General features: G+C 39.1%; 1 long non-coding RNA gene across 1 annotated transcript; it reads left to right on the forward strand.

Moving 5' to 3' along the window:
• The first annotated feature begins 191 nt into the window (after nt 1-191).
• On the forward strand, nt 192-21122 carry LOC141656712 (uncharacterized). Its single transcript, XR_012548555.1, has 3 exons — nt 192-298; nt 20261-20366; nt 20864-21122. It is a non-coding gene; the product is annotated as an uncharacterized LOC141656712 (long non-coding RNA).
• Nucleotides 21123-21950: the final 828 nt, after the last annotated feature.

Consider the following 21950-nt stretch of genomic DNA (forward strand, 5'->3'; position numbering starts at 1 on the left):
GTAAATCTGAAAATAACGAGTGTAATCTGAAAAATAAGTGTAAATGTAATAAAATACGAGTGTAAATTTAATATAGTACAAGTGTAAATCTTAAAAAAAAAATCTATATAAAATAATAAAACAAGAACCATTATACACGTTTTCCCGCCCAACTCCACCAAGCCAAAACAAATGCCAACAGAAACAGCGCTTTCTACCTTTATCCTGATTCCTAACCCTAAAATTATTTTCTCTTCTAATTTTCTCCCTTCAAAAATTCAATCGGAAGTATGCTCATCGGCGCGTTCAAACTCATCTGGTAAGAGTAACGTCGTAGTTACATGGCAATTTACTCCTATCTATTATCTCCCTCTTTAAACTCAAAATACACACCATATTCTTCATTGAATAAGTTGTTTCCCCTAAAAGTCTACGAATTGTTTATTTGCAGTTGCAATTTCCGTATCTGCCGGCCAACCAACTTATTGCTCATTCTACTAAATTGTTTTCAATTTATCCATGAACTTCAATTACTGTGTTGTTTTATGTATATTCTGTAGTATTTTTTGGTCTGTAAACCGCACCACCAATATTTGTCAAGTCTTTCGGTAAAACATCGTATTAGGTACAGTGGTATATTTGAGTTTGATTGAGGAACATGGTTGGTCCAATTAGGTGAATTATTTGATCATGTGTTTATCATGGTGGAGGACCTTGACTTACGCTCAAGGTGTTCGAACTTCGACGGAATGTTGCTTCATGTTTGTTACCTTATGTTTGGCAATATCTTTTGTATGTTTTCAGCCTATATAGTTTGTGATATTAGGATCATTGTAATATCTTGGATTACTTGAATTTGCTTTGAGTAGTTATATTCTACATTGTTTTTACATTTATACACAGGAAGTTGTTGACCTAGATGAAGCTTTTCATTGATAGCATTGTAAATTTGTGATGATAGAACAGCAAACAATGTATGCATTTTTTAAGAGAGAGCACATGATCAATCAGACGTGGTTTCTTCTTTTACATTACTCTACCCCTGTTTCCAAACGTTTTTTGGTTCATTTTTTTCTCTTTTTATAGACTTTTCATTGTCTTGGTTAGATTTTTGTTTGTAATTGTGGCTGTTTCTTTATTGAAACCTTCTCAACATTCTTCTACATTATTAGCATATATTTATTGAGATCTGATGCAGTTTTGCAATTAAATGATATTTTTTCCTAATTAATATTTTAGTTACTCTGTAATGTGGGCAGTTGTAGTTGTAGATAGCATATCCCCTGAAATTCAAGTTTTACGCTTTTTAATGGCTTCCCGCTTTTGTTTCATTTGACTATTTTATAGAAAACGTTCATGTTTTGGGTCTGAATGGAAATGCCTGAGTGTATTACCCATGTATGAATGTCAAGTGTTCGACACAGATACGTGAGTGTCCTACCTGGCTAGACTTGTCGCGAGTCTCCAAATTAGTATTTTTATCCACTACAAACTCAAACTAGTAGCAAGTGTAAGTAGGGGTCGATCCCACGAGGAAGGCGTTTATGTTGATTTAATGTGTGCAAAAGTTAAGTAACCAAATGGGGGGTTTTGATATGTTGATGGATTTAAGTCTACTAAAGTAATAATCTAATGCAATGAAATGTAAAAGCAATATAAATAATTGAATGTGTAAACAAATATGAGAATAATTCTTGGACCAAGTAATTTCCACCAACTAGTTATGAATTGATAATTGACTCTTCTAATCTATTTCATTATTGAATACTTTGCTATGAAGTTGTCGACTTCTAATTCCACATAATATTAGTTATTAGCTACTAGCGTAAACAAATAACCCTTACAATGTTGTCAATTTAGTCAAGCGCTTAATCGTATCAAAATTGTAGAATATAGCGATGGAATTTAGCAAAGATGAATAAATGAAGAATACAAGCGATGCTCCACTTTGATTCATACAAGTTTAATCATTTATAACTCAACAATGATGAATTAGCATACTACTTGATGAATTATAATTGCTACAACGGAATAGGTAAACAAACAAAAGATTCATTCACCTAATCTAGCAATGGTTAATTAAATAATAACAACTAGTTGATCATTCTAGATGTATAATTAACAAACCAACAATAATCCAAATTAAACTTGATATTCAAACAATGAAATAGAAATAGAATAAGAGTCTTACAATTCATTAACTAAATTGGCTTCAAGAACTTGTTCCAAGATGTAGAACTTAGCCCTCCATACAAATAATAAAAATAAACTTGAAATTGGAAATTGTTTATGTATTCTAATGATTAAAAAGGTAGAGAAAGTATGTAAAAGTATGTATGAGTCCCCCAATTTGATCAACAACATCTCTTTATATAGTCTTCCAAAGAGCATCTCCATAAAGTGTCATAAAGAATGAGCATAAATCCCAAAATAAAGGAGAATTAAGAGAGTTGTAGGATCCAATGCGGAATCCAATGCTGAGCCGCCACTAGCGGCTTTTTCCCGCCACTAGCGGCTAGAAGAGATGTGCCGCGACTAGCGGCATTTTGCCGCCCCTAGCGGCTTTCTATTATGACGCTTCCTCTTCTTCATTTGCTTCCATGCTTTGACTTTTGTCCTTGGGCCTTGACTTGCTTTAAAATCCACACTCACATGACATCTTTAGCCCAATACCAACCTCTAAAGAAGCTCTCTCCATACATAACAATAAATCAATCCAATTATTCCATAAAAACACACAAGTCATAACCAACCCAACATAAGAGACATATGCAACAAAATCCACTAAAATGCTTCTCAACCTAACAATTAACCATCAAAATAACCTTTATTGACCCATACTAAACTAGACTAATCAAACTCCCCCACGCTTAGACCTTTACTCGTCCTCGAGTAAAACTCAGGGACAAATAAAAAATAACCCACACCAAGGTCTACAAAGCAACGTGAGTACCTTGCTCCAACTCCAAACACTACAACTAACCACTACTACTCCAATATAATGACCATGTCACCCAATCCTCCACTAAGCAACAATATCCAACAACAAACTACATCTTAAAATATGAAAATGTGAAACAAAATGTAGTTCAAACCATCACACTTCACCACCCATCCCCCCTTATTTCTTCAAATGTCCTATCCCAAACCACCCTTCAAACCTCCTTATGTCGCCACCTCCAAAATGAAAGAACAAGTAACCAAATAACATTTTTTTTATTCCTAATCTCTCATTTTGCCTAGATCGCCCGCCCTTGCGAGTTTTCAATCTAGCTTTTATTCCTTACACTACTCTCATGGCACGCATATCAATTCTTCATTTTACCCGGAGCGCCCTTTCGGGTTTTCACTCCGTCCTCGGCCATATACCCAATCTTGCCTAGGCGCCCTTTCGGGTTTTCACCTAGCCGGGTTCTTCTTTTTTTTCTTTTTCTTTTTTTTTCGTTTTTTCGTTTTTTTTTTTTTTTTTTTTTTTTTTGATCCGAAATTGAATGCAAAATAAAAGAAAGTAAATACAAATAGAGTTCCCTCCCCCATGCTTGATCTTCACATTGCCCCCAATGTGAGGAACAACAAAAAGTAAGACATGGAAAAGGGAAAAGAAATACATACCAACACAAGTTAAGTACCGGAGGAATCTCCGTTACCATCGCTCTTAGAGGCATGACTCTCCTTCCTAACATCTTGGGTTGTAGCATGTTCACCCAACTTGGCAACACTAACCAAAGACCGAACAAGCTCACGTGTCTCCAAAAGCACATTAGTAAGTGCCTCAAGCTTATCATCGGTCTTAGATTGCTTAGCATTGTAGACACCTCGTTTCTGCACCTCCCGCAAACCACCCGGTGATGATTGGGCCGCATGTTTGATTCGCGGAACGATTTGTGACAGTTCGTAAGATTATCGTCAAGTGATTGCTCAAATATTAATGTCTACCTCTTAGTTGTCATCTACGTGCCGATACGGTCGTTTTGACAATAATTAGAGTACATTTGGAGTCCGGGTCAAAAACCGTCTTCATTTCCTAAAACCGTCAAATCCCGAGTCAAAGCAATGTCCTTGTCTACCTAAGGTTAGGATGTCACAAAATGTTGAGATTATATCTCATTTTGAGTCTCATGTCACTTCTTTAGGCTAAAACTAAAAGTTTACATTACAAAATGTGCATTTCATTTAGCTAAAATGATAACCCGACCTTTAGGCCCGTTTTACGAGGTCATAACGAGTTTTTTGGGTCAGGCCTATTTCACAGAAAGTTCTAGATCTCTTTCTTAGCTTTCCAACGCCACCGAAATCACCTTAATCCGAGTCTTGTAGAGAAAGTTATGCCTAAAATACGACAGGCTGTCAAACGCGTTTTCTACGCGCAGAGGAACCTACCCGGGAAAGGACGCAGCAAGTCTGCGCTCTCTTCCAAGGGACGCAGCTCTCGCGCCTTTTCCCAGGGCTTTCTTTTTGTCCAAGTTTCCGTGTTTTAACCTAAGTCGGTTGTTTCCGGATCTTTCTTTCCGTGTCCTAGTCTTACCATAATTCCTTCACGTGATTAGTATAAATAGGAGCTTTCGTTCCTCATATTTCTCACGCGAGTGTCCGCCCTTCTCTTCTCCCTTTGCATTCTAGACTTCGTTCTTACTAATTGGCGCCTACGTGCTTGGACTTCCGACCACGTAAGCTCGGATCCTTCCGGGTACCAGCCTCTCCGTTGCATGACCGACCAATTTGACCACTACACAATAATCAATCTAATTAATTAATCGTTTTCCTCTTTCGAGGGCACTCCCTTTGCATTCGCGTCGAGCATTCACTAGTCGATATCTTAGTTCATCTCGTTTCGTCAACATGTAAGTCTGAGGGTGTATAATTCCTCTTTTATTTATTGTACTTTTATTTATCGTATCACCATTGTAAGATTCACGTCGAAAATACCGATTTCTAAAACCGTGCTTTAAAACCTCTTTTTGCGGATTTACAGTAGACAGACAGTCGAGAAAAGACGCAGCAACTGCTGCGCCTCTTCGAAGGAGCGCAGTTCCTGCTGCGCCTCTTCGTGAGGCTGCCGCAGTTCCTGCTTCTTTTCTTCTTCCTTCGTCCTCTGTAATTCGTCTTTCTTATTTGTTTTCACATGTTTGTTCTTTAATTCTTCACCATAATAGCATATAATTCACATGTATATTATTTAACATTAATTCGCATGTTTAGTTAGTCATAAATCCGACTTAAATCCCTTATAATCAATATTCGCGGGTTTTCGTCATAAATTCAAAACCGGATTTTAGAAATTCAATTTGTTCATATTGGGTTTCCGGGATTCGCCTTTGATATATTTCCATCTGTTTATTCACATATTCGTCATTAACTCATCATATCTAGCCTAATTAATTTGTTTAGTTAGTTTGTTAATTCATTAATCATTATTTCATGTAATTAATTCATCTTAATTCCGTCTCATCCGTGTTTATCGCTTTCATGATCCCTTCATATGTAAATAATACATTAAATCACTTTCATCCGAGTAATTATTATTTAATCGATCCATAAAATTACCGATTAAACAGTAACGATTTGCAGTTCCGGCTTCACAGCCAGAACTCACCCTTGGGGATGACGCACGCAAGAATCGCCGCGCCTCTTCCGAGGGCGCATCTGCTGCGCTGTTCCAGGATGATTTCGTCCCCGAACTCCGTTTTACGCCTTGACCTAGTTTAATTAGTTTACGTATTAATCAACTATTATCCGTAATATCACGCTAATTTCTGTTCGTTTACTTCATTAATTTTATTTATTTTATTCTTTTATTCCTTTTTCTCAAATTATCCGTTTTAAAGGTATTTTCGACATAAATCACCTATTCCAATGTAATTATTGTAATTTTCGTTATTGTAATTCATAATTATTGTATTTCCTTTTATTGCTTGTATGGTTTTCACATGTAAATCAACATTAAATCCTACTTCGACCCAATTGTATGCTAATTACGTGTCAACCGACTTAGTCTAATTCTCACATGCTAGGATTAATCTAATGGATGTTGCATTGCATGCATATAGCCGACGATATATCGAGTACGAATAAACTCCCTAATCATTAGTAGAGGCCGCTATCGAGGCGGGCGGGATTAGGTGTTCGATCAAAAGAGCTTCCTAATACGTACCCTCACCCCTTACTCCAGATCTCCATGAGCACCCGTGTTCATTGGCATCCACGAGAGTCATTCTAGACATAGAATGCTAAGGGTAACGATTGCTTAGTGTTCATGTCACTACTTTGTGTCTTGACATGACACGAGGTATTCGAACGGTTCCAATTTCCCATAAAAATTGGTGGCGACTCCATACAAAATGCAAACGCTTGTTTTCGAGCCCCTTCACCAAGCGCCCCCGTGGGCGGCCCGCTGTCCACGCTTTGGCGACTCACTGGGATAATACACTTACGTGTAGCCAAGGGTGAAACTTGAACAAGGTTAGGGAATAGTTTGTACAAGACAATTGTCGGTTTTCATAACTCGGTCTTCCTAGACCGTTTTATTCGGCCTTCCTAGGCCCAACCCAACCCATTCGACCAATCGTCCCGTCTAAACGGTCCTAATTCTTATTTGGGCCCAAGGATGGATAGCGATTGACGTCATCCATACCATGATGCTTACTCTTGTTTGTATCAAGGGCCTTCACTACTTGAGGAAATGGACTAGGAATCGGCCTTACTCTTGTTTGGCACGAGCCTCTCCACAGACTTCGGGTTTGATTGTTCGGTATGGCAACCCACCCTTTAAACCAAAACCCATTTAAATGCACTCAGCATCCCGTTATAATGCTTGTATAAATGTGTAAACCTTACGTGATCACCATTTCTAAACAAAACCATGACGAAATTTGTAAAAATCAAAACCTCTTTTAAAATATAAATTTTCGAAAAAAAGGCCCAATTTTAGCACAACACAAGCCGAAACTCTGTCCATATGTCGAGTCAAACTTCGGGCCTAAAACCCATTTCAAAAAACCAAAAAAAAAAAAACAAAACGTTTTCTAAAAAAAAAAAAAAAAAAAAAAGTCCAAAAAAAAAAACATCAAAAAAAAAAAAAAACGTTTTATTCAAAATATTTTCCAACATGTAAATGTAAATATGTAAATTTAATTGGGCCAAGTTAGAGTCAAAGTTCAAACCGACTATGTCCTAGTCGGAACTCTGTCGAGTCATAAACCCGTCTTCCTTTACATTTTTTGGTCTTTTCAAATTCAAGTCAAGTCCTAAGGCGTCACGCCGTCATTTTGGACTCCCTACCCCAATTCAGTTAGGATCTAAGCATTTTCGACACATCGAGGCACACGTTTCGAGGCTCAATACACGAGTCTCAATGGGCCTCGTATTTGAGTCTAAGCTACAACAGTCTTCTTAACACCTGTAAGCAAACCTCGAATCCAGAATCAACATGTGTCATCAATCCCGTCAATAAGGTCAATCATATAAGGGTCACTCCGTCAAAGTCAACACTCGAGTCTAAATTAAAGTCAAGCACCGTGAATCCAAACACGAGAAGTCGCTCACGACATTTCACGAGTTCACAAGTCAAGTCTAGATGTGTCATCTTATCCCTTCCTTTGTTGGTTGCCTTAGTATGCGTGATCCCATGTCGAATCGAGTTGTAATGCGCATCATTTCTGTCGAGTAGGAATCCAGCAAGTTCCGTCAATCAGCAAAGTCATGAAGGAGCTCAAGCCACCATCACCGTGTCTCTCCAGGACGTTTATGCCATGGTCCTACGAGTTCAAGCTACAGTGGAAAATTTGAGCATTCGCGTCCTCACCCTCGAAAATGGAATGGTGGAAAAGAACATGCCGACTAGGGAAACTTCTAATCTAGGTCGTCCAAAGTTTACCTCTTGTAATAACCATCGTCCTAGAAAGCCGAAAACAGCTGAAAGGAAACCTGGGAGGCATCAAAGGGTGCTTACTGATTTAGGCATGTCTTATGCCGATGCTTTGAAGAGACTCTCTACCCAAGGCAAGCTGCATCCAATAGGTCCGACTCCGGATCCACCTTTAGAGAAGCAAGTAAACCTCTGGAAGGGCAACAAATACTGCTTATATCACCAAGGTAGAGGCCATGATATTGAAGAGTGTTTTCTCTTGAAACACACCATCCAAGATATGATCGAAGAGGGCAAGCTTCCTAAGCCACCTTCTGTCGGAAAATCCAAGAAAATCGATCCTCTTGGGTCTAATATCATTAAGCATGATGAAGAACCATCTCTAGATTTTTATCATCTCCTCAATCATCATGATGACGAAGAGATCAATGTCCTCGAAGATGAAGATGTCCAAAATGGAATGCTCATGCTTTCCAGGGCCTTTGACAATAAATTTTACAAGTTAGAAGGAGCCATTGGTACTCTAAACTCTCGGCTTTCCAACATGGAAAACCAGTTTGCTGAAATGGGTAAGAAGCTTGATGCCCAACCTCTCAAAATGAAAAGTGTCCACGCAAACCCTCAACTTGACAGTCCTAAGGAGAAAGCAACAAATGGAAGACCTATTCTTAGTTCTTCTCATCCGGGAGTCAAAATCTACAAAGGCAACCTCATGGAGCCTTCATCAAAGAAACCTAACAACCCTCCAAGGTCATTTACAAAGGCTTCCGAAAATAAGGGCACACCTCCTAGGAAATTTGCCAACATTGGTATTACATACACCGATGCCCTTCAAAGACTCATGGAGCGACGAATGTTGAAGCCTATAGGACCTACTCCCGAACCCGAAAGGAAATCCAAATTCTGGGACGAGAACTCGTACTGTGAATACCATAGAGGCAAAGGGCATGATACAGAGAAATGTTACAAATTAAAACACGTCATTCAGGATATGATCGAAAACGGGAAGTTGTCCCTCTCAACCTTTAACCCACAAGGTAGCTTAGGCAATCCTCATGGATATACCACTTATCAAGAAACTCTTCTTGACTATTATCCTTCCAATGTTCCCAATGATGAGGACGGGGTGCTCAAATGGGTGAATGCTCAAAGTCAGATGCCGAAGCCAGTTGCTGGAAGAGAAAATGTTCAAGCGTGGGCCGATGATTACGAGTCTAGTTCTAGGATTGAGTCTAAGTCCGAGTCCGAGTCCGAGTTTTAGGCTTTCTATCTCATATTTGTTCTAGCGTCTTTCTTCATTTTCATTCCTAGTGACAACCTGGGGGCTGTCCCACGAGTCACGTGTCTTCTCAAGTCTATGTTAAAAATATTCATTCTTCATTTCAATAAAATGCAATTTTCCATCCACATATTCTATCATATCCCTTCTTTTACCCCTTTTCCTGTGACAACAAGAATTGGTTTGAGACATTTTAAAATGAACAAAAACAACACGTTCCCAATCGATGTGAGTACACTTATATGATGTTCCATTCCAAGTTGTAGAGGACCTAAGACTCCATGTTCATTCTTTTCTTACCTATTCCATGTCTGGCAATAGAAACCACAATATAACCCTAGTCTAGGACGAGCATATCTCAAGAGATTCTAGGACGAATCCAGACCGTCTCCCTTGTTAACGATCCATGACGGAAGGCAAGCCCATTCCCCACAATAAACAACCCGTGTTACTAAAAGATCAACCCTGTTTCACACTAAAGGTGCTAGTCTGACCCAAATCCATGGTAGCAAGAAAATCCAAGACAATACGAGGCATGACTAAAGACAAGGCTCAATCAAGAGAAACTGAGGTCAATATCCAAGACCGCAATTATGCCCATAATCCCACACAAAAGAGTCAAAAGAAGAAGGCTCAATCAAGCAAGTCAAGTCAATATCCAAAGACAACGTTATCCTTCAAAACCTGATAAAAAAAATCTGAGCAAAATCCAAGATATACCCTAGACCAAGAATCCAAATCTGAATCAAGAACAAGCCTGAAATCAAATACAGAATAATCCTGAAGTCTATATAGAATCAAGACACCAATCAAGATGGTCAGCTAGCAACCCACTTAGCCTTTCACATCACACATCCTAAGTCCTTCTCGAGACCGTTACAGGGAGATAGTTAGGAATTTTGAGAATCCTCTCAAGCTCGTCAAGTATACCCATCCTTTAGAGCCAAGACATGGAAACTTGAACCCGCATCATTTTAACCCACCTTTATGTGTGCTCAGGCTACATCAAGCCAAGAGACTCCATTTCCAAGCCATATTACAAGCCATAATCCCGTCAAGCCTTAACTCCACAAAATCAAAGCTCCAGAGATTTGTTCACTAAAGCCTCTTATTACCGAGCTCCACATTCCAAATATCCAATCCAGTTTCACCTTGACCCATACACGGAGTTTTCAATACTTTGCTACCTAGAACGGGACATACCCATATCATCCTTAGGGTCCACTAAGTGTGCTCACGCGACAAGGAAATTTTTACAAAATTAATTATACCTCTTTGGTCTATGATCAGAGAGAGTTATCTCAAATCAATTCTTCGAGTCACCAAAGGAATATTACCCTTGTGACCCCTGCACTTTAAGGCCCTAACAGCATAGCTTAGGCACACACTTGAACTACGATCTGGTTTGATTTCACCTTTTCAGTTGGATACGTAGGCAGTCTTTTCTTACACAAGAAGGATACAACCACAACACCCAAACAAAATTAACCAAACCTCAGAACTATGATCTGGTTTGATTTCACTTCACGTGAATACGTAGGCAGTCCTCAAGGACACAACCATCCCAATTTTCAAATTAACATCCTTTCTATAACCAACACCTCTATACTGGGGGCTCCTTATTGTCGCCCAGCCTCCTTTTTTCACCAAATTCCAGAGTCATATTCTCATCCTGGGGGCTTCTCTTCCAAGAAGCCACCCTTCCTTTATTCCTCTAAGTCTAGCTAGTACTCGGTCCGGACAATGACAAATATCTTAGATCAATTCTCCAAGTCATCATGCCTCAAGAGGAGTCTCTTCTACAGCAAACGGTGGTCGTGAAAGAAGTCCTGGTAGACAGATGATCCATGGCTCATGCCTTGCCTTTATATGCCTTCATCATTCTTGCAATTCTTCTACCTTTAAAACCGATACGCATTGTCACCCATACTTGGCTAGGGGTTGCGCATACTTAAACAAAGTCTGTCAAAGTCATCCATGTGTCGCGTCAAACCTAAGTTGGTGTCGCGTCAGTCCAAGCTAAGTCTATATTTTCACGTCCGTATAAGGTCTACGTCGCGTAAGTCCTATGTCTAAAGCCCATTTGAATATGCATATCACATTACAAGCGGTAAACTTCTTTGAACAAGTTTTAAACGACTTTTATAAAGAAACAACTTTTGCAAAACCTATGTGTTTTCTCATTCGAGGTCCATGTGATAATTGCTTACGTGCATATATTAGATTGCATTCTTGTGTGGCTACTAACCATGCAGGTAAGTATCCAGTATAACAACAAAGATTTTGCGATTGCTCAAATCCTTACATCCAGCAAAGCAAAGATATTTTGCAAAGATTGCTCAAATCCTTATATCCAGCGCAGTAGTATTTTGCAGTATTGCTCACTCAAGATTTCTCCCATGACGATCAAGATGTTCCTAATCGTCAATATAATCACCCAACAAGAGTTTGCTTGAGGACAGAGACAGGCAGATTCCCCAAAGTCATCGCTTTATTCCCCAGCCAGAGTTTGTTTGAGACTGACGCAAGCAGATTCAACCTCAAGTTTCGCCAGAGTTTGTTTGAGACCGACGCAAGCAGATTCAACCTCAAGTTTCGCCAGAGTTTGTTTGAGACCGACGCAAGCGGATTCCCCAGCAGTTTCTACCGACGTCCTGCTGCTTTCAATATTTCTTGTTTCCCCGCGGAGTGCGACAAAGGTGTCGTTCTCCAGAAGTTCCCAAACCAGCGCCTCCTTCCTTAGGTTCGTAAACCCAAAGTTAGGATTCTAACCCCTAGATTCTTAGATCCCAAAATGGCTTCTTTTAGGTTCATAAGCCTTTAAGCTCCCACACCAATATCCTTAGGTTCATAAACCCATAAATCCTTTAGGAGTTCTCATACCTCACGCAAGAATTAGTAACCCAGTAGTTCCTAAACTTAACCCTAGGATCCCAAATCCTCTTAGGTTCACAAGCCTTTAAGTTCCCATACCGACCGTCCTTTTAGTTTCATATACCCAGGTTCACACATCTAGCTCTTTAGGTTCCCAAACTCCCTAGAGTTCATACACTTATATCTCTTAGGATCATATTTCTTTAGGATCACCTTTCCCTTAGGATCATAATCCTTTAGGATCACCTTTTCTTAGAGTTCCTACACCTAAGCCTTGGTTACCCCTTAAATTGAACTTATATTTGGCCTCCTTCCCGACGATGCTTTCCTTTAGGGCCCCACACCCTAGCACAATCTTTATATATCTTTTAGGTCTTACCCTTAGCTCCTACGCTTAACCTTAGCTCCTATGCACCTCCGGAAGCATCTCGAGAAAGAAGTCTCAGGTATGGTCTCTTCTTATGGCTGGCGAGCCTCCTTACGTAGTCTAATGGACTTTAAACGACCCTCCCCGATAGTCGACAGACTCTAAAATGTTCCCGACGACAGTCCTTGGCTCGGACCCCTTGAGCGCCTTGCGTCGCCATAGTCGTCAAGTTGTAATCTTCGATTGACCTGATGGCTTTACTTTGACTTTCGCCTTGTCCAAGCCTCGGTCAAAGTGGGGCTCAGAGACACCTCGTTTCCGCACCTCCCGCAAACCACCCGGTGATGATTGGGCCGCATGTTTGATTCGCGGAACGATTTGTGACAGTTCGTAAGATTATCGTCAAGTGATTGCTCAAATATTAATGTCTACCTCTTAGTTGTCATCTACGTGCCGATACGGTCGTTTTGACAATAATTAGAGTACATTTGGAGTCCGGGTCAAAAACCGTCTTCATTTCCTAAAACCGTCAAATCCCGAGTCAAAGCAATGTCCTTGTCTACCTAAGGTTAGGATGTCACAAAATGTTGAGATTATATCTCATTTTGAGTCTCATGTCACTTCTTTAGGCTAAAACTAAAAGTTTACATTACAAAATGTGCATTTCATTTAGCTAAAATGATAACCCGACCTTTAGGCCCGTTTTACGAGGTCATAACGAGTTTTTTGGGTCAGGCCTATTTCACAGAAAGTTCTAGATCTCTTTCTTAGCTTTCCAACGCCACCGAAATCACCTTAATCCGAGTCTTGTAGAGAAAGTTATGCCTAAAATACGACAGGCTGTCAAACGCGTTTTCTACGCGCAGAGGAACCTACCCGGGAAAGGACGCAGCAAGTGCTGCGCCTCTTCCAAGGGACGCAGCTCTGCTGCGCCTTTTCCCAGGGCTTTCTTTTTGTCCAAGTTTCCGTGTTTTAACCTAAGTCGGTTGTTTCCGGATCTTTCTTTCCGTGTCCTAGTCTTACCATAATTCCTTCACGTGATTAGTATAAATAGGAGCTTTCGTTCCTCATATTTCTCACGCGAGTGTCCGCCCTTCTCTTCTCCCTTTGCATTCTAGACTTCGTTCTTACTAATTGGCGCCTACGTGCTTGGACTTCCGACCACGTAAGCTCGGATCCTTCCGGGTACCAGCCTCTCCGTTGCATGACCGACCAATTTGACCACTACACAATAATCAATCTAATTAATTAATCGTTTTCCTCTTTCGAGGGCACTCTCTTTGCATTCGCGTCGAGCATTCACTAGTCGATATCTTAGTTCATCTCGTTTCGTCAACATGTAAGTCTGAGGGTGTATAATTCCTCTTTTATTTATTGTACTTTTATTTATCGTATCACCATTGTAAGATTCACGTCGAAAATACCGATTTCTAAAACCGTGCTTTAAAACCTCTTTTTGCGGATTTACGAGAGACAGACGAGAGAAAAGACGCAAAGAATCGCTGCGCCTCTTCGAAGGAGCGCAGTTCCTGCTGCGCCTCTTCGTGAGGCTGCCGCAGTTCCTGCTTCTTTTCTTCTTCCTTCGTCCTCTGTAATTCGTCTTTCTTATTTGTTTTCACATGTTTGTTCTTTAATTCTTCACCATAATAGCATATAATTCACATGTATATTATTTAACATTAATTCGCATGTTTAGTTAGTCATAAATCCGACTTAAATCCCTTATAATCAATATTCGCGTGTTTTCGTCATAAATTCAAAACCGGATTTTAGAAATTCAATTTGTTCATATTGGGTTTCCGGGATTCGCCTTTGATATATTTCCATCTGTTTATTCACATATTCGTCATTAACTCATCATATCTAGCCTAATTAATTTGTTTAGTTAGTTTGTTAATTCATTAATCATTATTTCATGTAATTAATTCATCTTAATTCCGTCTCATCCGTGTTTATCGCTTTCATGATCCCTTCATATGTAAATAATACATTAAATCACTTTCATCCGAGTAATTATTATTTAATCGATCCATAAAATTACCGATTAAACAGTAACGATTTGCAGTTCCGGCTTCACAGCCAGAACTCACCCTTGGGACAGACGCAAAGAATCGCTGCGCGCCTCTTCCGAGGGCGCGCCCCGCTGCTGCGCTGTTCGAGATGATTTCGTCCCGAACTCCGTTTCTGCCTTGACCTAGTTTAATTAGTTTACGTATTAATCAACTATTATCCGTAATATCACGCTAATTTCTGTTCGTTTACTTCATTAATTTTATTTATTTTATTCTTTTATTCCTTTTTCTCAAATTATCCGTTTTAAAGGTATTTTCGACATAAATCACCTATTCCAATGTAATTATTGTAATTTTCGTTATTGTAATTCATAATTATTGTATTTCCTTTTATTGCTTGTATGGTTTTCACATGTAAATCAACATTAAATCCTACTTCGACCCAATTGTATGCTAATTACGTGTCAACCGACTTAGTCTAATTCTCACATGCTAGGATTAATCTAATGGATGTTGCATTGCATGCATATAGCCGACGATATATCGAGTACGAATAAACTCCCTAATCATTAGTAGAGGCCGCTATCGAGGCGGGCGGGATTAAGTGTTCGATCAAAAGAGCTTCCTAATACGTACCCTCACCCCTTACTCCAGATCTCCATGAGCACCCGTGTTCATTGGCATCCACGAGAGTCATTCTAGACATAGAATGCTAAGGGTAACGATTGCTTAGTGTTCATGTCACTACTTTGTGTCTTGACATGACACGAGGTATTCGAACGGTTCCAATTTCCCATAAAAATTGGTGGCGACTCCATACAAAATGCAAACGCTTGTTTTCGCTCCTCACCAAGCGCCCCCGTGGGCGGCCCGCTGTCCACAAGCATCAACTTCCTTCCTCCAAGCATCAACTTCTTTCATCCAAACTTGGTCATAGGTAGCCACATGAGTGGTAGCAACGGGCCGGCTTGTCATGTCATCAATACCACTCCTAGCACCATCACCCTCATCCTCCTCATCATTCTCATCACTCTCCCCATCATCCAAAGGATCAAGGTCGGGGTCGGCGGAAATATGGAAATCTTCCGTCACCTCTCCATAAGTCAAGGGATCATCGGCCGGGCGAGGCATCTTCAAATAAATATCATTTTTAGAACCCCAACACCAAAAATATGTACCTTCTACGACACGTGGTCGGAGCATATGACATTGTATCAAACAAGGGACATTCATAAGGTAGCTATCCATCAATGGTACATCATCTTCATCCACACCTATCTTCAAATGTTGCATTATCAAGGTCACCAAACCCCCACCACCAATTTTAGTTCCTTCCGTCGAACACAATTTTAAACAAGACTGCACAAAAATATCAACCCAATCGGGAACACCCTCACCCTCCGGAGTCATAGCTCTCAAGTAACCAAAGTGAACACGAGGAAGTTTGGTGGGCTCACCCTTACAAAGGAATGTATTGGCTATCAAACGGTGAGCAACTCGAAGACACGGGTGAGGGATATAAGAACTTATTTCACCTTGCTTTCCACGTGTATCCAACCCCGTCAACTCCTTCCACCATGTTGAACTAGCATCCTTATCAAGACCCACATATTTCACCTTACTCATCTCCTTAATACCAAAAGCTTTTCTCAACCCCCCATAGGTCATAAAATGAGATTGTCCTTTCAACCGGAAAGTGATTTTAGGAGTTTTAGTGGACGCTCCCGACAAGGATAATGTGGATAAGAACTCTATAGTGTATCTCCTATAAGTGTGAGCCCCCTTCCCCATGAAATCCTCCAAACCAACATTCTTCAATAATGACTTCATCACGTCAAGCATACCCAACTTCTCTAATGTTTCATGACAAAGGAATCGGGTCTCCATCATATGACGCTTATGTAGATCATCCCAAATATCCCCTTGCTTAACGGTCAAAGTAGCGGGTTTGGGAATGGGGATTTTTCTAGGAATAAGGATGGGTGTTTTGGATGTGGTGTGGGTAGTCTTTTGTTTTTTTGTGGGTTGTTTAGAGGTGGTAGCGGGTGTAGTATGACATTTTGTGGTCCTCATCCCGACAATGACAAAAATGCTCAACAAAGAACACCCTCCAAGTATACAACAACAACAACAAAGCTCTCTTACAACTCCAAATCTCCCTCAACAATGAACAAGCTCAACAATTTCAATCCCAAGCTCCAATAATTCACCAACAAATACTCAACTGAACAATTATAAAGCCTTAAAATTAAAGTTAGAACGAAAATTCAAACAAATAATTCAAAGGAAGAGACAAAGTATGAATTTTTTTACCAAAAGATGAAAAATTTGCCCCTTTGTAATGAGAAATGATGATGAAAATGCCTTATTGCAGAAATCAAACCCAATCTCGACTCAAATAACACCCCAAATTCCCAAAATTTCGAAGGCTCTATGGCTAGGGCTTCAAAAAGTCGAAATTTTCAACAAAGTGAATGGTGTATACTCCTGTTTTGTAGACATTAAACACAATTTCGATCACTTGAATGCCCCAAATCGAGATCTCCGAAATCCCTACTGCTAGGGTTTCAAAAACTCGAAATTTGTTAATAAAATCGAATTTGTTTATACTCCTTTTGCAGAAATTATACCCAAATTCGTCTTCAATTAAACCACAGCTCGAAATTTCCGAAACCCCAATTGCTAGGGTTCCAAAAACTCGAATTTTCAACAAATTTTGAAGTAATAAGAAGGAAAATGGGTGATTGGAATGGGTAAGTAGAATTTAGAACCAAGTTTGTGTGATTTGAAAAGCATAGTGCAACAAATCGAATGAAGAACAATGGAGATGTCATTTCTTTTAGTTGTCGGCTTTGTGTGTTGAACGAAATTGAGAGACAAAGAGAAAGACGGAATAGATACCTGTTGTGTGAGGGAGCCGCGCGGGGACAGCAAACGGCCGAGAGGAACGGCAAGGGAAACAGAAGAGGGGGCCGCGGGGTTGGTCTGGTGCCGAGGGTCGTGATAGGGAGAACAGAAGGGCAGCCGCTGGGGTTGTGTTCTGGCCGAGGGGAGTGGCTGGTGTTGGTTGTCGCTGCTCGTGCTTCTATTCTTCTATTTCGCGTGTTTTCTTCTTGCTTCCAGTTTTTGTGATTTTTTTTTTTCATTTGGGAATTTTGGAAGGAATGTTGATCAACCGAGCAAAAGAGGGCATTCAAACTTGCAAATGCGCTCCTATCATCACCCATGTAGCTTCATGTGGAAAATTCAACTACCTTATTCAAAACTAAAACAAATGCATCAAATAACAAAAATCGGGTTGCCTCCCGTAAGCGCTGGTTTAACGTCCCGCACGATGCATATTTTAGCTTAAGAATCAAGTATAGGGTCACACATCACTACCCCTTTAAATAAGAACATCATTTAAATTAAGAGCGGAACATGTCAATGCCCTTAAGAGAAGATCATACAAACTATCAAAAGAGTTAGTGAAGATATCATAATAGCTTATAATGGAAATGAACCATACACAACTCATAGTGATATAAGCATGAACGACATTTTTATCCGGTTCTATGGGTATATAAAAAATAATCACATACTCATGGTATGGTTCTTTATGCAATCGGGTCATCTTAATCAACGTGTTTTCCCCACTACGAACAAAAGTGTCATCCAAATCCCATAAAATATCACCCGAATCTCCACCCAAAGAGTCGTCATCAAATTGCGGGGGTAAGGTAAAATCTACTTCGGGTTCAATATAGGACAAGGTGAACAAATCAAAGTCATGACTATCTTCTTCATCATAAATTGGAGCACTCCCATCAAGAGTAAGAGAATTAGAATAATCAAGGTCGTTCACTTCATCATTTGGACTCGATTAAATGTTTGGTGAGGTATCAAAAGAAGGAGTAAGATTTAGAGTTGAATTAGTCATTTCTAATTGTCGGGAATTTTCAACCAAAAGATCAAGCACATCCCATTTCTTTTCATGTTTCAGCTCGAAAAATCCACCCTCACTTTCGATTTGAACATCAATTTGAGTCTCTAGATTGAAATTATAATAAATTCCGACCCAAATACCTTGACTCTTAGCTAAATATGGGTGATCTACCAAATATTTCTCAAGCCTTTCAAAGTAGTGATGGAGTAATTCATGCTCTTGTTGGGGAAAATGGAAATACATTTTCTAATTAACAGACACAAGACCCTTATTAAAAAAAAAACAATATTTACAAGCACACAAATAAAAAAACAATTGTCTTCCCCGGCAACGGCGCCAAAATTTGGCTAGACTTGTCGCGAGTCTCCAAATTAGTATTTTTATCCACTACAAACTCAAACTAGTAGCAAGTGTAAGTAGGGGTCGATCCCACGAGGAAGGCGTTTATGTTGATTTAATGTGTGCAAAAGTTAAGTAACCAAATGGGGGGTTTTGATATGTTGATGGATTTAAGTCTACTAAAGTAATAATCTAATGCAATGAAATGTAAAAGCAATATAAATAATTGAATGTGTAAACAAATATGAGAATAATTCTTGGACCAAGTAATTTCCACCAACTAGTTATGAATTGATAATTGACTCTTCTAATCTATTTCATTATTGAATACTTTGCTATGAAGTTGTCGACTTCTAATTCCACATAATATTAGTTATTGGCTACTAGCGTAAACAAATAACCCTTACAATGTTGTCAATTTAGTCAAGCGCTTAATCGTATCAAAATTGTAGAATATAGCGATGGAATTTAGCAAAGATGAATAAATGAAGAATACAAGCGATGCTCCACTTTGATTCATACAAGTTTAATCATTTATAACTCAACAATGATGAATTAGCATACTACTTGATGAATTATAATTGCTACAACGGAATAGGTAAACAAACAAAAGATTCATTCACCTAATCTAGCAATGGTTAATTAAATAATAACAACTAGTTGATCATTCTAGATGTATAATTAACAAACCAACAATAATCCAAATTAAACTTGATATTCAAACAATGAAATAGAAATAGAATAAGAGTCTTACAATTCATTAACTAAATTGGCTTCAAGAACTTGTTCCAAGATGTAGAACTTAGCCCTCCATACAAATAATAAAAATAAACTTGAAATTGGAAATTGTTTATGTATTCTAATGATTAAAAAGGTAGAGAAAGTATGTAAAAGTATGTATGAGTCCCCCAATTTGATCAACAACATCTCTTTATATAGTCTTCCAAAGAGCATCTCCATAAAGTGTCATAAAGAATGAGCATAAATCCCAAAATAAAGGAGAATTAAGAGAGTTGTAGGATCCAATGCGGAATCCAATGCTGAGCCGCCACTAGCGGCTTTTTCCCGCCACTAGCGGCTAGAAGAGATGTGCCGCGACTAGCGGCATTTTGCCGCCCCTAGCGGCTTTCTATTATGACGCTTCCTCTTCTTCATTTGCTTCCATGCTTTGACTTTTGTCCTTGGGCCTTGACTTGCTTTAAAATCCACACTCACATGACATCTTTAGCCCAATACCAACCTCTAAAGAAGCTCTCTCCATACATAACAATAAATCAATCCAATTATTCCATAAAAACACACAAGTCATAACCAACCCAACATAAGAGACATATGCAACAAAATCCACTAAAATGCTTCTCAACCTAACAATTAACCATCAAAATAACCTTTATTGACCCATACTAAACTAGACTAATCACTACCCTTGTATAATTGTCAAGTGTCCGAAACAGATACGTTACTTGATATATTATTGAAAAGTCCGAGCAACATAGCCTTTTATTATGTTAATGGGTGATGAATCTGTAAATTAAGCATTCGGCTTACTTGGGACCAATAGATATAGCAATGTTCTCTTCTCTTGTGGACAACGAGTCATGTTTACTATGTGCTTTCGCAGGTATGTATTAGGTTAGCTTTTCAATACGCTTACAAAATGCCAGTCCTGAAAGCGTGTTAAAAGGTAATAGCTGTCATACCCTTTAGTTGAATGCAAGAAAACTCAGGTTAGTTTTGTTAGGATAAAGGACTCATTGTTCCAAATTTCCTTCTTACTCTGTTCCATACCATCAGTATTCGTGGTCACTGTTCATTATTTCTAATGAAGTCGGAATGTTTACCTTTTTATTTTCGATCATTTGTTTACCTTTTTATTTTTTATTTTTTGTGAGGGGTATTTTAATTAAAGATAAACAAATGATTGAGACGGAGGTTGTGTTACTTTTTGTTTTGGGATATAATGATCTAAATCGGAATGTTTTGCAAACCCACCCTACCATTCCGTTTTCATAAAGTAGTAGACAATTGTACTTTTCCATTATCGGTTTGGTAAAAAAATTCCCATATTTCAATGGAAGGCTTAATACCGTCCCAACACTTTACCGCACTTTTCATAAAAGTTTATTGTTGATGCACCGCGATAATGATGAGTTAGTGAAATATTGTTAGCTTTGTACACGCTTATCTAATTCAATTTTTATTTTCTACATAACGCGCAATGAAGACGACGACTATTTTGACTAGGCTACCCGTAGTTGAGAGACAACTAACTAAAGGAGTTGAGGAGTCCGATTGCTGCTACACTCAACCGGATTTTCAATTCTTGGGGCTTATCTCACATGCAGGAATAGGAGAGCATGGATCAAGGTGTGCATGAGATTAGCTGCTACGTACTATCAACATAATTGATTGTTTTAATATTCTTCCTCATGTGTTATTTTATTGGTTGATAAATGTATTGTAAGTTTTGTTTTTAAATTGTATTTAGCAGCAAGAATTACCAGATTTTATATAGGATACCTTTGTTGAAGAATTGGTTAGATTATGTTAATTGATACGAAGTATATTTATGAGCTATCTTATGTTGTTCATTTGTTTTATCCTTTCATAGTTAAACTTGTAGACACCTCGTTTCTACACCTCCCACAGACACCCGGTGATGATTGAGCCACATTTTTGGTACGCGGAACGATTTGTGATAGTTCGTAAGTTTATCATCAAGTGATTGCTTAAACACTGATGTCTACCTCTTAGTTGTCATCTACGCGCCGATACGGTCGTTTTGACAGTAATTAGAGTACATTTGGAGTCCGGGCCTAAAACCGTCTTCATTTTCTGATAACCGTTAAATCCCGAGTCAGAATGTTCTGGAATGTTCCGGATATTTCTATGCCATATTTTATAAATATTTCACAATCTTTTAATCTTTGGTAAACAATTTCCCGTAATATTCATACAAATATTAAGGAAAACCAAAGTAATCCGTTATTCCATAACTTAAACACGGAAATCTTTCTTCCGCAGGAGGAAACCACTTGGGAACAGACGCAGCAGGTGCTGCGCCTCTTCCAAGAGACGCAGTGACTGCTGCGCCTCTTCCCAGGTCCTTTTCTGCGTATTTTTCGTATTTTTTTCATATCTTTTCGAGATTCACTTCCAAAGTCTCTCCGAAAACCCTATTCCTTCACGTGATTAGTATAAATAGGAGCCTTCGCTCCTCATATTTCTCACGCGAGTGTTCGCCCTTATCTTCTCCCTTTGCATTCTAAGTCCACGTTCTTACTTTTTGGCGTCTACGTGCTTGAACATTC

Source organism: Silene latifolia, chromosome 1 (genome assembly GCF_048544455.1).
Source record: "Silene latifolia isolate original U9 population chromosome 1, ASM4854445v1, whole genome shotgun sequence".
In the NCBI taxonomy this organism is placed as follows: Eukaryota; Viridiplantae; Streptophyta; class Magnoliopsida; order Caryophyllales; family Caryophyllaceae; genus Silene; species Silene latifolia.